The sequence below is a fragment of the Pongo pygmaeus genome, chromosome X, assembly GCF_028885625.2.
Source record: "Pongo pygmaeus isolate AG05252 chromosome X, NHGRI_mPonPyg2-v2.0_pri, whole genome shotgun sequence".
NCBI classification, from domain to species: Eukaryota; Metazoa; Chordata; class Mammalia; order Primates; family Hominidae; genus Pongo; species Pongo pygmaeus.
Genome location: NC_072396.2, coordinates 139,989,156 through 140,003,652, shown reverse-complemented (window position 1 = coordinate 140,003,652; position 14,497 = coordinate 139,989,156). Strand labels below are relative to the sequence as shown.

Genomic DNA, 14,497 nt, shown 5'->3' with positions numbered 1-14,497 from the left:
TTAGATAGTTAGATTACCATAGTAATTATAAAAAGTAATTACTCCTTTTCCCCAGAATATAATTTTAAAAACACATTCATGCAGAATCAAAGCAGAGGTTTCGAAACAGATACAGTAGAGATCCTTCTGGGAATCAAATCAGCGGATTCCCAGCCTTCCCACATTGCCTGATCCCGTGGTTCTTGAACTGAACCTCCTCTCCTAATCCTCCTCTTCCTTCACTTCTAAGAATCACTACCCGTTTTCGTCGTGAGAGTTAACACTAGTCAGAGAGGGATGGTTAGGCCCTGGTGATCTTCCATTACATCCAAACAAGGAAAGAGCATTTAGAGAGAATTTCTAAGGAAATACCTCTGTCCGTGTCCTTAAGTACATTATACAAGAGATAAAAAATTACGATGGCAACAAGCCAAGAATCCATAGCTCTCGTTATCTTGAGTTTGCAGGGTATGAAAATCACAGAATGTCAAACTCTGGAAATCATCCCATCCTTCATTTTGCAGATGCAGAAAAAGATCCAGAAAGTAAAAGACTGATTTGAAAGTCACATATCTCGTCAGTGGCAGATCTGGGGCTAGAAGCTCGAATTACTAGATTCTGATTTCAGCACTTTCAGCTCTGCCAAACTATCTAAAACTGGAAATTGCATTACTTGTAGAACGATTTTAGGCTCTAACGAGCAGCAGCTTGCTGAATGGTAGAACAGCCAAAGGAGACTACTGCCACTTGCTGGTAGCATATGTAAATTGTTGAGACTGTTGCTAAAAGGGAAATGCATTCATTCATTTATTCATTTAGTTCCACAAATATTTACTATCAGCCTGGCATGTGCAAGCAATATGCTGGGTGTTATGGGGATGGCGGTGGAGTCCCACTCTCATGGGCCTGACATTTTAGAACGGAAGTCACAAAAAAACAACAAAAAATTACTTAGTAAAAAAGTGCAAGTGCCTTGAGAGCAGTATAGACACAACCATGTGGGAGTTCGGGGAAAGGACAGTTTCATGCTTTCTCACAGGGATCTGGGAAGAAGTGGCTATGGAGAAAAGATTGGTGAATTTGGCTTCAAAGGACAAATAGTTTAAGATTCTTTGAAATGGTGACAAGGCAGAGCACTCAATCCTAGATCTGGCTAAGCATTTAAAGCCTGAACTCTTAATTTAAAAAAAAAAAAAATAGGTGTATATCCATGGCACGTGTTTACCTATGTAACAAGCCTGTGCATCCTGCACATGTATCCTGGAACATAAAATAAAATAAAATAATAATTTAAAGATAAGGCCAGGCTCAGTGGCTCACGCCTATAGTCCCAGCACGTTGGGAGGCCGAAGCAGGTGGATCACCTGAGGTCAGGAGTTCAAGACTAGCTTGGTCAACACGGCAAAACCCTGTCTCTACTAAAAATAAAAAAATTAGCTGGGCATGGTGGCGGGTGCCTGTAATCCCCGCTACTTGGGAGGCTGAGGCAGGAGAATCACTTGAACCCGGGAGGTGGAGGTTGCAGTGCGCCGAGATTGCACCACTGCATGCCAGCCTGGGCAACAAGAGTGAAACTCCATCTCCAAAACAAACAAACAAACAAACAAACCAAAAAAAAAAAAAAGAAATAAAATCTTCTAATAAGAAAAAAAGTTGTATATATTTATGGGGTACATGTGACATTTTGATACAGGCATACAGTGTGTACTAATCACATGAGAGTAATTGGGGCATCCATCACCTCAAGGATTTATCATTTCTTTGTGTTGGGAACATTCCAATTCCACTCTTAGTTATTTAAAAATATATAATAAATTATTGTTGACTGTAGTCATTCTGCTGTGCTATCAAATGCTAGATCTTATTCATTATATCTATGTTTTTGGACCCATTAACCATCCCCACTCTAAAACCTGAACTCTTAAACATTATGCTGTACAGGCCTTTTGATTGGGTTGAGATTTACAGTTGGAAAATAGTATAGGGCCCTGAATGCCACGCTAAATGATTTGGATTTATTCTGTAGGTAGCCAAGGATGGTTTTAAAGAGAGTAATCTTAGCAGAACTGTACTCTTGTACCAAAAGCACTGAGCATTTGGATTAGGGCTTGAGAGCAGATCAAAGACGACAGTACAGAGGAGTGGGTTCCATCAGAAGCTCTGATGGCTGGTAATTATTCTGCAGCTTCTTTCTTCATGGGGTCTTACTATGTTGCCCAGGCTGGTCTCGAACTCCTGGGCTCAAGCAATCCTCCTTCCTCGGCGTCCGAAAGTGCTGGGATTATAGGCATGAGCCACCACACCTGGCCAATTATTCTGCAGCTTTAATTGCTCAGAGCCTTTTGCTAAGCTCCACTCTGCTACACTTGGCTGGTCACATTAAGAGCTGCCAAATCTATTTCCTGAGTTACAGAGTAGATCAGGACTTTCTCAGAAGTCAGCTTTTATTCAAATAGTTTTATTATATATAAAAATATTTATACATATATAAAATAGATAAAGTATATATGTATTTTATATATGTATATATGTACATATATAAAGTACATATATAAAAATATATTATTTTCTTGGAGGAAAGTTTTACTTTTTTCTAATTTAATATCATTTACTGATTCCAAAATTTTCTAACATTACAGAACTATTTTTTTAAACAAATGATTCATACTGTTTTTAGTTTGCTTTATTAAATGACTTATACAGCACAAATTGTCTTTGCGTATCAGTACATGTAGATCCACCTAATTTTTTAAAATGCACCTTTGTGTATTTTTCTCAGTTCCTCTATGGATAGACATTTGAGTTCTTTTCATTTTTTTTCTACTACAAGCAATGATGCAATAAATATATTTATACATAAATCTTTGCAGATTCGTGGAGATGTTTCTACAGGAAAAATTTCTAGCACTATAAATGTTGCATCACTGGGTCTTATGAGTTGTCTTTTACCAGATACTACCAAATTGACAGATACTACCAAATTGTCCTTTGAAAATATCATACCAATTTATACTTTCAGCCAGAGTGTGCTGGCTTGTTCACACCCTCTTTAATACTATCAAACTTTTACACTTTTCATACTAGGATAGACAAAAAAAAGGATATCTTATTTTTCCAATAATCAATATACATTAAGCATCCATATTTAGGGTGAATTAGGAAGCTAACGCTAATTGGCCTCTCTCATTCTTCCATATAACCTGCATATATTCTCAAAAGGTTTTTAGGGTCATTTTTCAGGGCCTGGCATGTTAGACACTCATTCTGGGAACACACACCAGATGTACGTTTGGTATATAACTTCATAGAGTTTGTATATAGGAAATATAGATAGAGCTGGATAATGGATGTGACTTAAGTTGCACGACAACCTAATTCAAGGAAATAGCTGAATCGCCCATCAAAGGATACAATAAAGAAAATCTTTATCTGATAAGAAAGACCTACAGAGCGTAGTAGATCTGTCCTGGATCTGTCACTTGGCTGTTTGTCTTGTTTGATTCGCAGCATATACAAACCACATTTTCCAAATGGTGACATCATTGATAATACAGTGGCTCAAAGTAATGTAATCGTTTCGCCAGATGACAGTATTGTTGGCTCAACACCCCAAACAGGTGATGGCATAGTTTCCAGTCAGGGAAAACAACTGTAACAAAAGCATCTAAGCCCAAATATTTGAGTAGTTGCTTCTGTCAACATAATAGCTGACAGACCAACTTAGCACAAATAATCATGAATTGTCTTAGTCTGTTTGGGCTGCTATAATAAAATATTAGGTTGGTGCAAATGTAATTGTGGTTTTTGCATTGTTGAAAATTGCGGTTTGATATTGGAATACATTCTTAAATAATATGGTTATGTTAGACATCATTTTAATGGGCCCTCGGTTTATTTTTATTATTTATTTATTTATTTTTGCTAATGTCTTATTACTTGCTGTTTATTTTAGGCTATAGAAATGATGTTACACAAAAAGCAAATTTGAGCAATTTTCTCATTCAAGTTCAAAATGGGTTGTAAAGCAACAGAGGCAAGTCACAACATCAACAATACATTTGGCCCAGGAACTGTTAACGAACGTGCAGTGTGGTGGGGTCTAAGGAGACAAGAGACTTGAAGATGAGGAGCTTAGTGGCCGGCCATCAGAAGTTGGCAACAACCAATTGAGAGCAATCATAGAAGCTGATCTGCTTACAACTACACGAGAAGTTGCTGAAGAACTCAACGTCAACCATTCTACAGTCGTTTGGCATTTGAGGCAAATTGGAAAGGTGAAAAAGCTCAGTAAGTGGGTGCCTCGTGAGCTGACCGAAAATTTTAAAATCGTTGTTTTGAAGTATTGTCTTCTCTTATTTTACATAACAACAACAATAAACCATTCCTCAATTGGATTGTGACATACAAAGAAAAGTGGATTTTATACGACAACCAGCGACCACCAGCTCAGTGGCTGGATGGAGAAGAAGCTCCACAGCACTTCACAAAGCCAAATTTGCACCATAAAAAGGTCATGGTCACTGTTTGGTGGTCTGCTGCTTGTCTAATCCACTACAGCTTTCTGAATCCCAGCGAAACCATTACATCTGAGAAGTGTGCTCAGCAAATTGATGAGATGCACCAAAAACTGCAATGATGGCAGCCAGCATTGGTCAACAGAAAGGGCCCAATTCTTCTCCATGTCAACGTCTGATCACAGGTTGCACAACCAATGCTTCAAAAGTTGAACAGATTGGGCTACAAAGTTTTGTCTCATCCGCCATATTCACCTGACCTCTTGCCAACTGACTACCACTTCTTTAAGCATCTTGACAACTTTTTGCAGGGAAAATGCTTCCACAACCAGCAGGAGGCAGAAAATACTTTCCAAGAGTCCATCGAATCCCAAAGCGTGGATTTTTATGCTACAGGAATAGACAAACTTGTTTCTCTTTGGCAAAAATGTGTTGATTGTGAAACAGCTCCATTGTCTGGGGTATATACTCTAGTTCTTGGTCTCAGTACAGAAGGAATTCAGGACACAGACACACAAGAGGAGTGGGTTCTGGAGCAGAAAGTTTAACAGAAAAAGAAGAAAAGAGAGAAAAAGCTTCCTCATGTTGAGAAAGCCCAAAAGAGGGTCTCCAAGAGGAAAAAAAAAGGACCACTGATGCGAATGCGCCGAGTTTCATAGTCCAGTTTGAGGAGGCAGTTTCTGACTTACATAGGGTTCATAGATTGGTTCGATCAGTTATGACGTCTGCATAGTGCATGGGAGAAGGGTCGCCCCACCCTAATCTTATTATGCAAATGGGTATTCCAGTTGATCGGTGCCATCTTGTCTGCTTCTTACTGTACACAAGCGGCTGACAAAGAGAAGGGGAGATGGAGCTGTCATCTTAAACATGATTGGCACAACTGCTGGTATCTGTGTCTGCAGCTTAATTTTACAGGCTGCTCTTCATTAGAAAGGAAAATAATTTGGGGCTGCTTTTCATTAAAAAGAAAAGCCTTATTGGGGACTCCCATACCCTTACTATCTACCTAAGTAATTTCTTCTTAACTCCTATATCAATTGTAATGGTTCCTATTTTGATTAGTAAAGATGTGTTTGAGCCTAGTTATAATGATTCAAAATTCATGTTCCAAGACCACAATTACTTTTGCACCAACCTAAAGTATTTTGCACCAACCAAAGTATTTTGTGTAATTTATTAAAAAATAGAAATTTATTGCTCACAGTCCTGGAGGCTGGGAGGTCCAAGATCAAGGCACCAGCAAATTTACTTTCTGGTAAGACCCTGTTCCTCATAGATAGTGCCTTCTATATGTCTTCACACATGGTGCAAGCAGCACGGCAGCTCTCTGGGGCCTCATTTATAAGGCCAGTAATGCCAGTCAGGAAGGCAGACCCTTCATGACCTAATCAACCCCAAGAACCTTTTAATATAATCACCTTGGTGATTAGATTTCAATATATGAATTTGGGGAGTGACACAAACGTTCAGTCCATATCATAAATAAATCTATTTAAGTGAAATTTAGCATTCACTTAGCTAATGTTAGTCTAGTTGGTTCTCCTCCTTCTGAGCACACTGAAGGATTCCACTTCCCCATTCTCTTTTGCTATTGAGACAGACCATGTGACTTATTCTGGCCAATGAATTGTGAGATGAAGTGATACGTTTTATGATTACATTATTTAATTGTCTGAGTGAGACCTTCCACTCTTTCTTCCCATGCCTGAAGTGATTATGGAAGCATGTATAGAGATTTCGGGTGCCACAAAATCAAAGCAGTTGGTACCACTGAGTCACCACACGAAGGAAAGCTGCCTCAGAGTGTCACCTGGGCTTGCAATGAATTTTATGAGAGCAAGAAATTAAATTTTGTTGTAGTCAGACAGTGAGATGTTTGGTGTTGCTACCACAGCATAACTAATACAGCATTCCTTGGCCAAAATGAATCTGTTAAATGGCCTAGCTGATGAAGAGACAGAATGGTGAACTAACAATCAACTGCTGGGTGCTTTCCATGTGCCCAGGAGAGTGCTAGGTGCAGGCACAATACATAGATGTCTACAACACAATTAAACTCTCACTGTCTCTATTTTCTTTGATTCTCTCCTTTCCAATAGGTAGGACTAAATGTTTCCTTTTAAGTGCTCTCATAACACCTTTCCCTACCCTCTTCCCATCAACACTTCAGCATGGTGACTACAGTTAATAATAATAAGTTGTAATCTGGATGTGTTGACACATGCCTGTAGTCCCAGCTACTTCAGAAGCTGAGATGGAAGGATCCCTTGAGCTCAGGAATTCAAGTCCAGCTTGAGCACAATAGTAAGACTTCGTTTCTACAACAAGAAATGTATACTTAAAATCTGCTAAGAGAATAAATCTTAAATGTTCTCACCACATACAAAATGTTCTCACCACATACAAAAGAAGGGGTAAATATGTGAGGTGAAGAGTATGTTAATGAGCTTGATTGTGGTAATCATTTCACAATGTATACACATATCAAATAATCCCACTGTACATCTTAAATATATACAATTTTTATACAATTTTTATTTTTCAAAGAAGAAACATGGTCAAGGTTGCCAATTCCATAGTAGTAAAGACTTGAGTTTGTTTAAATACTACAGAGAAATATTAAAGAGTGGAAGGAGAGGTTGAGAATAGAGGGAAAGTGGGGAGAATGAAAGAAAGGGCTTAGGAAGGGATTCATTCAGTCATTCAACATATGCTTAAGGAAGGACCACCATATTCCTTACACCATATAGGTTCTGAAAATGCAGTGATAATTAAAACCCAGAGTACAGATGGGGAGACTGGGTTTAGGAGTGACTTCCCTTCCTCTGTGCCAGGAAGAGAGGAGGCAAGGATCACGGCTGGGGTGGGTAGGTTTTTAATGGCAGAAAGGTGAGGGACTTCCTGACTGAAAATGGCCATTTTCCCTAAAGAGTAGGAATCAAAGTCCTTTTTACTATGACTGAAGGTTAACAAGAGTAGAGAATGTTTCAAATAGTTCTTGTGGAGCATGAGGGTATATGGTGATTAATCTTATGTATCAACTTGTCTCAGTTCTTCTCTGGGTCTCCAGCCTGTTTGTCTGTCCTACAGAATTTAGATTTTCTAGCCCCCACAGATTTTTAGACAATTCTTTAAAATCCCTGACACACACACACACACACACACACACACCCCTCCTATTGTTTCTGTATCTCTGGAGGACCCTGGACAGCATCCAAGGACTGAGTTGGAATTGGAGATCATGAATGTGTGGTGGCTGGCACCCATCCACATGGTGGCAGGATTTCCTCTTGCAGCACTCAGCAACTCTAGAGTAAGAAGGCACAAAGAAGGCAGGTGCAGTTGAATTGACCCAGGGTTAGAGTTTTTCTGGAAAGTGGAATGGAAGTATAACGGGGATAGAGAGTCATTGAATAATGTACCACAGGTCTAGTCTAGATCAGGAAAGAATTAAAGACAGATAAGGGTTAATTGACTAGAACAACATGGAAGGTCCAGGGAACTGAAATCTGGTGAATTTTAAAAAACAAACCAAAACAACAACAAGCAAGTATGTTATGGGTTGAGGTGTTCTCCTCCACCCCGTCCCCCCCCAAAAAAGATATATTAAAGTCCTAATTCCAAGGCACATTCTCAGAGTGTGACCTTATTTGAAAATAGGGTTTTTACGGAGATAACCCATAAAGAGGTCATTAGTATGGGCCCTAATCCAATATGATTTTATAATATATGTCCTTATAAAAAGGGGAAATTTGGACACAGACAGATATGCAACAGAGAGAAGATGATGTGACTGACACACAGGGAGAATACTATGTGAAGACAAAGGATTGGAGTGATGCATCTACAAGCCACGGAATGCCAAAATTGCCAGCCAACCGCCAAAAGCTAAAACAGCGGCCAGGAAGAATTTCCCTTAGGGGTTTCAGAGGGAACACAATCCTGCTGACAATTTCAGACTTCTAGCCTCCAGCATTGTTAGCCAATACCTTTATGTTATTTTAAGCCACCTAGTTTGTGGTATTTTGTAACAGTAGCCCTAGAAAACTAATCCAAGATATATGGAGAGTAAGGCTGTCAAAGAGCCTGAAGGATACGAGTTGATAAGAGAGTAGACTCTAATTGAGTCCAGACCCCTGAAGCCAGTTAGGAAATCTTGAAGGGGTATACAGAATCATCAGTTCCCCCTGGAATTTCTGAAAAACCCAGATTTGTAGAGAATGATGCTAAGTAACTAGGGGGTTTTATTGGAGTCACTGGACCCTTTCTTATCTCAACCCAAATCTTACAGTGGTCCTAGAGCACCCCAGAGCAAACCAAGGAATCAGAATATAGAATCCTCCCAAAGTAACCGTTTTGAGATCGAATGAGCACTGTGTTGTTTTTGCTAAACATTGCTACAAAGCCACTTTGTGTGAAACCAAAATGGCCAACAGACTTGTGGTTCACCATAGGGTGACTTCCTTTGGCCATCACTAGGCAACGAATCAGGATGGATCCAAATGTGGCCAATTACATGCTCTCCAGAAAAAGACTCTTTAGAAAGCAAGCCTAAAAGTGCCATACAATGCCATAGCTACAGCAGAAATCCTTTACTTTGCTAAAATCACTTTCACCTTTTGGGATTTCTTCAAAATAAAGGCAAAAACTTTATGCTGCACATTGGATTATAAGTGTAGTTAAGACACCCATTATTGTATAACTGTCTGGTTTTGCTTTATAAAGCTAGAGTGGCAGATGACCCATTTCACGGACCTACTTTTAGTCTAAAAATAGAAAATGTCAACTAAAACCACCTTGTGGTAGCCTTTGAAAATCTATGTATTAAAGAAAAATATTACTTTAAGTTTCCTCATACTCAACAGTATATGTCCATGGACATTGACTCCAAAGATAAATAGGGCACAGTTCCTTCTCTCAATGGTATGTGCTACAATCTAGTTAGGAAAACAATACATGTACATAAAAACATAATAATCCATGGTAGCACAGAGATTATCTCATTTAATTCTCACAACAGTCCTATGAAGGAGGCGCTATTTTTATTGTCATTTTAGAGATGTGGAAACCAAGAAACAGAGAGGTTAATTAAATTTCCTAAGACAACAAAGCTATCAAGCAGTACAGCAAGTATTTGAGTCCAGGTAGTCTGGTTCTAGAGACAATGCTCTTAAGACTGCAATAGAGTAAAAACGAATGACTCCTTGAATAGCAGCCTCCCAGGTGTCCAAAATCTTGAAGTATTACCAGAAGAGGGACATTTGAGAGAGAAAAGCCTTTTGAACATAATTTCACATTCAGTTCCACAGTAACTATATAATATGGGTAGCTTTTTGAAAGTACACTATGTTATTATAGAAGATCAGCCAGTACCAATCAATTATTATAAAATTCTTCAGACATACGTCAGCATAATGAAGACTCTAGTTCACCTATACCTCAGTGGAGACTCTTCTCTCTGGCTTCTTAATAATCTCCATCATCATCCTCTGACTCCACTGTGGTGGTCTTCCATCTGGCCAGTTGAGAAAACATTACTAATAAGGGACATAAACCCTTACATTTGCATTTAAAGGACAATAGCTATTATGTATTTAGCACTATCACCTATCAGCCTCTTTGTATCTATTTTCTGAATCTTCATCAAAAACATATGGAATTAGTATTATATGTACCTCCATTTGACATCTGAGGAAACTGAGTTATAGACAGGCCAAAGTACCCAAGATCACATAGCTAGCAAGTGGTGGCTAGGACTTGAGCCAGGTCTGACTGACTGTAGAACCAGCTCTCTTAAACACCTCACTCTAATGAGTTCCATATAATATCAAATGAAGAAATTAAATCTACATATCAATTGACTATGCTGTTTTATATTCCTAATAACTTTTATATGCCCATTCTGGATATATCTTCCTAGCTTATTTTGACTGGCATTGCTTTAGGACTCATTGTCATTAATCTATGCAGAGAAACTAGAGTTCTTCTATTTCTATGTTGTATGGCAAATTCTTCTAATTTAGGCTAACTCATTCAATTCATTCATTTTTTCTATTTAGAATGTGTATGTGCATATATGTGTGCACATTCATGTGTGTGCACGTGAATGTATGTGTGTATTAGGCAACTCTTCAGCTCAGGATATCCATCAAATAAAGGACCTTGCCTATAACAGCTTTGTGTTTCTAGATGCTATTGCTCTGAAAGAACAGTTGAACACACACACACACACACACACACACAAGCTTGTATCAAGTCAGCAGAATTATGCACACACAAAAAACTTGTATCAAGTCAGCAGAATTATTCCTAACTTAAGGCCAGTTGGGGAGGTGATTTTAGGAGTCCTTCCATGTTGGAACTCATGGAATGGGGGGTGCAAAGGCTTGAAGAGGGAATAAGTCCCTCACACCAAAAATAAAATTACCTGAGATTCATGAAGTGAGGCTGTAAAGTGGTGAGACCGGCTTCCCTGGCAGCCACATTCAATTACCCTAATATGTGACTATTTTCAAGACTTGATTTAAATTTTAACTTGATTTTATCTGAATTTGAAAAATAGACTGCAATAATCTGTTTATTTATTATAAATGTATTCTGAGGTGATTTTTCAAGGCTTCTGTTGATGATTATTTAAAATTTACTATCATCATCTAGTCTTTTCCAACTCTACCACCTCCAACCTAGCCCAGGCCCTCATTTCTCCTGCCCAAATGATCACTAGCTGGCCTGGATAACCACAGTGATACCCACCTTCTATCCATCCTACATACTGATACCAGAATAATGATCCTTCAACATCACACACACCACTCACTCCCCTGTACTAAGCTTTTCAATGACTCCATGGATTTCCAATAGCAGAAAGTGTAAACTCATCTGTTAGCCTTTCAAGACCCTCCCTTCAGGCCTCATCCTGGCACCCACTCATCTTTAATTCCCACAACTCCTAGCATGCTTCTGCATCTTCTATTCTAGTCAGGCCTATTCGATCTCTGTCCTGTGAACACAGCATGCTCATTTATTTACATATTGTCATATTACAATAAAGTGCTGTATTGATTTCATTTGAAAACATACTGTAGGTACAAGATCCTACTCTATGCCATGATCTTGGTGAGATGCTAGATCACAAAGGTGAACAAGGTAGTCCATAGCCTTCTGGTGAAAGTGACAGGCAACTGAACAGGCAATCATTTTGCAGCATGATAAGTGGTATATGAAGGATGTCCAGAGAGCTGTGGGAGCTCAGAGGAAAGGAACTTAACCCAGACTTTAGAGAGCAGGGAAGGACGTAAGAAGAAGTGAAGCTGTAATTTTAATGCATAAAACATGAGTAAGATTTAGTTAGACAAGGAGTTTGAGAGGGGAAATGACATTCCAAGCAGAAAAGAGCAGCATTGACAAAGGCCTGGAAGAGATCCTGATCGGTTCATGGAATGGAGCCCCAGATTCATGGTCCTGATCCCCAGAACCTATTCATCTTATAAACTTGGTACTCTTTGAGCAACATCTCCCCATTTCTCCCACCTGGCAGTCCCTGATAATTACTATTCTATTCTCTGTTTTTATGAGTTTGACTTTTTTATATTCTGCACATAAATGAGATCATGCAGTATTTGCCTTTCTGTGTTTGGCTTATTTAGCTTAGCATAATATCCTTCAGATCTACCTATGTTGTTTCAGATCCAGGATTTCTCCTCTTTAAGGCTGAATAGTTTTCCATTGTATATGTGCACCACATTTTCTTTATCCATTCATCCATCGATGGGCACTTAAGTTGATTCCATATCTTGGCTATTGTGAATAGTGCTGCAATGAACATGAATGTACAGATATCTCTTTGAGATAATTACTTAATTTTCTCTGGATATACACCTGGAAGTGGGATTGCTGGATCAAGGTCCAAAGTGGTTTTGCTAATTACTAATCTCAAGAGAGGACTGCCATTATGTGGAGAATAGTAAAGATCATCACTATGCCAACCACCAGAAGCAGAAGTCCATACACTTATGCCTACTATGAGATTCTGCATTCAGAAATGAACAACAGGAAGGCCAATCACTCAGAGGTATTGCACTTGAAGCTTGATGAAAAACAAGGATGAGACTTCGGCTTGTATCCTTCAGAAAGGGAGTAAGTGTCTTTAGCATAATGCATGGAAGATAGTGATATTAGATTAGGGAACATTTTTGCAAGTAAGTAAATGGAAAGAAGGATGCCTGTGGATGCTGGGCATTCGGTGAGGGCTAAGGAAGTGGGAAGAGGTTAGACTATAGTGAATGTCAGTGGTTTTGCATACCTTGTGTTTCATGTTCCCATATTCTGGTAAGATAAATGGCACTGTGATGACAATCTGTGCACAATGAATTTTCAATCATTTGGATTTCATTAGGATAGAGTCCTCAAAATTAGAATTGCTAGGTCAGAGCACACAAACTATTTCATCTATTTTATGGCTCTAAATAAATATCTGAAAACTGCTTCTTAAAAGGGTTAGACCAATTGACATTCTTACCAGTGACATAGGCGACTATTCCTATATATTTCATCAACTACTTCTGAAGTTCAATGCTTCACAAATATATCTTTCAGCTTAGAGTGTGTGGGCCAGCCTCTATGGTGATCCTCTGCATAGATTAAGAATCTTTCCTGAAAGGTTTTCTTGATCCATGTGATATATAGTTGCACCCCAAAACAGGATACTTCCCAAGTTTCCCTCTGATCAATTCTGCCACTTCCATCAGAGGGATTAATACATTTATTTCTCTTCTTATGACTTATGACAGAGATTTTCCAGCTGCAGTCCTGAGCATAATTTCACTTCTAGAGCTTTCCTATCTGGCATTTCATTCAATTCTGAATACCCTGAGATAGCAATTAAGACATCAAAATCTACTGCACTACAAATGTGAGGCATCTCCGGATCCCAGTTAATAACATTGTGTTGTATACCTGAAAATTGCTAAGGAGTACTTTTTAAGAATCTAGATTACAGAAAATAAGTATGTGAGGTAATACATATGCTAATTAGCTTAATTTAGCCATTCTACAATGTATACATATTTTAAAACATCATGCTGTATATCATAAATATGTGCAATTTGTCAGTTTAAATAAATAAATCATGAATAAATCAATAACATCTTACTTGGCTCCAATTAGCTCCTAAATTAGAATGTTTTGAGTTTTAGAAAGATAAACAAAGGTTTTGCACCTGAAACACTCAATGATATATGCTTATGCATGTCATTAGTCTAAAGCTCACAATCTGCAGAGAAGGAAATGGTATCCCAAAAGCTTAAGGGTCTTGCTCAAGTGCACACAGCTAGCTAGCCTAGGAGCTGAGACTAAAACTGAGATTTCTGGACTTGGCGATGCCACTTGGTTCTCCCTATATATTATGTTTACTGCCTCACGTTGGCCTGCTTTACTCTAGGCTAAGCAGATTAACTCCCTCAGACCTGGCTCTTGGTCTTATCTTGGCTGGGCATCAGGGACAATTTCTTTGAATCCAACTAGAAACTGGATCTTTGGTGGCTCCTAACTCGGCAGTTGCTCATTATCTGGTACTCACATCCAGAAACATCCAGCTTTCTGCTTCTTTCTTTAGGCATCACAGCCTGGTTAAAACTAGTTACTCTCAAAGCAGAGATAGATCTTTCTCCCTGAAGGCCCTTTCAGGTCAGGATCTTGGAAACACCCTTCTGTTTTGTTCTGTTTTCCTACCTCCAGCTTGCCCTTCAGTGCTTCTATCCTCTGCCTGAGTAGTGTCAAAAAACTGCAGGTACAGGGATGAATCCAGACTTAGAGCTGCCATTGAAGGATCTGGTGGGGAGGAGAGGGACATCTTTTACCAGTCTATTACTTCCTAGTCTAATACCGGAAACCCTAAGATCAGTGCTTCTTAGATTTCTTTTGGCCACAGGCCACCGTGGGAAACTGATGAAGTGATAGTCTCTCTCCCAAATTCACAGATGCACAAAAATTAGAGCTCCAAT

General features: G+C 38.9%; 1 pseudogene; it reads left to right on the top strand.

Moving 5' to 3' along the window:
- Positions 1 to 398: 398 nt before the first annotated feature.
- On the top strand, positions 399 to 5,558 carry LOC129024211 (histone-lysine N-methyltransferase SETMAR-like; annotated as a pseudogene).
- Positions 5,559 to 14,497: the final 8,939 nt, after the last annotated feature.